Genomic DNA, 3,913 nt, shown 5'->3' with positions numbered 1-3,913 from the left:
AAATGTGGATTCTTTTTAATAACAATTAAGCGTGAGAAATTTAACATAATAAAATTGATTTCAAAACCCTTCTTCGTAATACTTCCAGATTCAGTCATAACGTTTAAGTTGGGTTTGGGGTGTTACATTTAGTTGTATCAGAGTCAGGTTGCAAAACTCGAGCTGTAAATTTTGGCCTCAAAATTGAATTTGAAAAAAAAATGGTTTCCAAATAAGTTTGTTTCTTATGAGAAAAGTATGTGGTACCCAGAGTCTCCGGCGCCAATCCTGTAACATCCCGAATTAGGGCCTGGTCAGAACAGTGATTTCAAGACCATAAATTCGAATTAGAAATAATTATTTTATAATTATTATAAGGTCTATGATATGTTTATATGATTGTGTAAAATTTTCATGAAGAAATTATATGTGAGAAGTGTTTAATTTGGCTTTAAAGACTAAATCACGTAAAGTGCAAAATTTGCATTCTAATAGCTGATAAACTCTAATTTATACAAATTTTTACCCCATGTTTAATGAAAATTTTATGGATGATTTCCCACTAGAATTATTGAATTCGATGCTCCTAATGCTTTAATTTCATGTTTTGTACTCAGGAGAGCACTAAGAGTCAAAAGGAGCCAAAAACGAGCCAAAAAGGGACAAAATGGACCAAATAGAAAAGATGACACGGCCTAAGCCTTGCCACAGGGGCAGATCACACGCCCGTGTCTTTCGAGGGTGTTGACCAAAGCTTTCACGAGTCACACGACCTGTCCATTGACCAACACGGCCGTGTGTAATTTAATAGATCGAACATAGCCTGGCAATCACGTCACATGGTCATGTCATACAGGCGTGTCCCTGCTGAGCCCAAGTTAAGTCCAACTCGGAAAAGGCCACTTTGGAGGTTTTCTAGGCATTCCAAAGCCTATAAATACGTACTAGTGGGGGAGAAAATGGGGGACGGAGAAGAGGGGTAAGGAATTACCCTAAGGAAGCCGATTGATCCATCTCGGAAGTCGGATTCATCATCAAGACTGAAGATCTCTCCTCAATTTCCCTTCAGGAGTTTTGGGTTTTCTTTATATTTTGTATTCTTTATTCTTCTGAGATGTTTTCCTATTTAGTTATGAACTAATCCCCTAAATACCTAAGGGGAATGAAACCTAAGACGAATCTTGTTATTATTTTCTGAATCGTATGATAAATATTTAACTTGTTCTTAATTATGTGTTCTTAATTCTTGTTTTGATATCCCAGGATACTCATTCAAGACACGCGCTTATTCAGAGGAGGAATAGGCCCTGTCTAAGAGTACACTTGTCATAATTAAGTGGAGTTGATTGCGCGTCTAGAAATAGGGTGACAAGATTTTGCCGGATTAGGGTGAAACCTAATAAGGGAATCCATAGATCGAGTTAATGCAACCCTAAAGTGTTAATTAGAGAAAAATCTCAGTTATTCAATCTAGGGATTAGACGTTATTAATCTTGAATAGGGATAATAACATAACTTAGGAATCTCTACGGAACAAGTTAAATGAATAAATCGTCCGATTCGGAGCCAAAATAACAAGTAAAGTCTAGGTGGATTTTTCCTTAGGTATTGTCTCAAGTCAATCGATTTTCCCAAAAGCAATTCTCCAATTCTTTTCTCTGTGCATTCTTAGTTTTAATAATTAGTTAATTAAAATAAACCCTTTTTTATTCTTAGGCTAGATAATAAAAAGATAGTTATTGCTAGTACTTTTGGTTCCCTTGGGTACGATATCCCAGTCTTGCCATTACTATACTATTTTTCAATAGGTGCGCTTGCCTTTTCATCGTGATAATAGTTGGTCTAGGTTTGATCTTTAATATAAATATTTATTACTTGTTACGAATCACGCGATCAATTTTTGGCGCCATTGCCGGGGAACTGAAATATTAGGAACACTAAATTTTTATTACTTTAGCCATTTTTTTTTCTTGCAATTTTATTTTATTCTATTATTTATTAATTTACTTTTTCTCTCTCTTGGCAGGTTTTTATAGTTTATGACTAGAAGAAACCCGTCAGGACCATTACTCTTTGATGAAGAAAACGATCGTACAATTCATAAAAATCAAAGAGAAATAAGGCGTAGCTCACAATACACGGAGAACGAGCGAGAAGACAATACTAAAACCCTAACCGACGAGACGGCTGAAAACCTAGGTGATCAGCTGCCTCCTGCAATTGCAGCTAATCAAGATCCTGCTCCACGTACTATGTATGATTATGCTAAACCTTCTTTAACAGGAACTGAGTCTAGTATAGTTAGACCTGCTATTGCTGCGAATAATTTTGAACTAAAACCTAACACAATTCAGATGATACAACAGTTTGTTCAATTTGATGGTTTGCAGGATGAGGATCCCAACACGCACTTGGCAAATTTTCTTGAATTTTACGATACATTCAAAATCAATGGCATTTCCAATGATGCCATTTGTTTTTGGTTGTTTCCCTTTTCACTGAAAAACAAAGCTAAATAGTGGTTGAACTCGTTACCACGAGGGTCTATCGCTACTTGGGAACAAATGACCGAGAAATTTTTACTGAAATATTTTTCGCCGGCTAAAAAGGCTAAATTGCGTAATGATATCTCTTCTTTTGTGTAGATGGATTTAGAAATACTTTACGATGCATGGGAGAGATACAAGGACTTACTGAGAAGGTGCCTTTACCATGGGTTACCGCTTTGGCTGCAAGTTCAAACGTTCTACAATGGTGTGAATCCCTCGACAAGACAAATGATTGATGCAGCTGCTGGCAGAACCATCAACAATAAAACACCAGAAGATGCATATGAATTTATAGAGGAGATGTCACTGAATAACTATCAGTGGCAAGTTATGAGGACAAAGCCAACGAAAATAGCCGGCGTTTATAACATCGATTCAGTCACCATGCTCTCAAATCATGTAGAACTTCTCAATAAAAAGATTGATAGTTTTCTTGGTTCTACGCAGGTACCTCCAGTAATGAGGTGTGACTCAAGCGGAGGAGGTGTGCATACAGAATACCAATCCTTCAATCCTACAACTGAAGAAGAACAAGTCAACTATATGGGTAACAATAACTTTTGATCTCAAAATAACCCATATAGTAATAACTATAATGCAGGTTGGAGGAACCACCCAAATTTCTCCTGGGGTGGTCAAGGGAATCAAAAGGCACAAAATCCTTAGGGTTTTCAATAGCCACCTTATCAACAAGAGAAGAAACCAAACCTTGAAGAGATGCTTTCTAAATTCATCTCAGTGTCAAAAACCCATTTCCAAAATACCGAGACAGCACTTAAGAATCAACAAGCATCGATCCAAGGACTCGAAACTCAGATAAACTGACCCTCCAAACTAATCTCAGAAAGACCACCAGGAAATTTACTCAGTAATACCAAGTCAAGAGAGCATGTCAAAACAGTTACACTAAGGAGTGGGAAAGTGTTAGCAGAATCTGAAAAGAAGCTAGCACAAGAAGCTGTGGAAGGCGAAAGGAGGGAAGAAAAACCCGAAAATAATGACAAACCAATACCGGAGGAATATTCACCACCGGTTCCATATCTAGCAAAATTAAAAAAAGACCGTATTGATGCACAATTCGGTAAGTTTCTTGAACTTTTTAAGCAATTACATATCAACTTACCTTTTGTTGAAGCTATCTCGCAGATGCCTACATACGCAAAATTTTTAAAGGAGTTTTTAACAAATAAAAGGAAGTTCGAGGACTTATCTACAGTAGAACTCAACGAGGAGTGCTCCGCCATACTCCAAACTAAGCTGCCAACCAAACTAAAAGATCCAGAAAGTTTTACTATCCCTTACTTAATTGGTAATCTGAATATTGAAAAAGCACTAGCTGATTTAGGCGCTAGTATTAATTTGATGCCCTATAAAATGTTCAAACT

General features: G+C 36.9%; 1 non-coding gene across 1 annotated transcript; it reads right to left on the bottom strand.

The window, feature by feature from the left end:
- Positions 1–2,591: 2,591 nt before the first annotated feature.
- Positions 2,592–2,698, bottom strand: LOC128282821 (small nucleolar RNA R71). The gene has a single exon (XR_008273175.1). It is a non-coding gene; the product is annotated as a small nucleolar RNA R71 (small nucleolar RNA).
- Between the last annotated feature and the right edge of the window lie 1,215 nt (positions 2,699–3,913).

The sequence above is a fragment of the Gossypium arboreum genome, chromosome 10 (assembly GCF_025698485.1).
Source record: "Gossypium arboreum isolate Shixiya-1 chromosome 10, ASM2569848v2, whole genome shotgun sequence".
Taxonomy (NCBI): domain Eukaryota; kingdom Viridiplantae; phylum Streptophyta; class Magnoliopsida; order Malvales; family Malvaceae; genus Gossypium; species Gossypium arboreum.
This window is presented reverse-complemented; position numbering and strand designations above follow the sequence as displayed.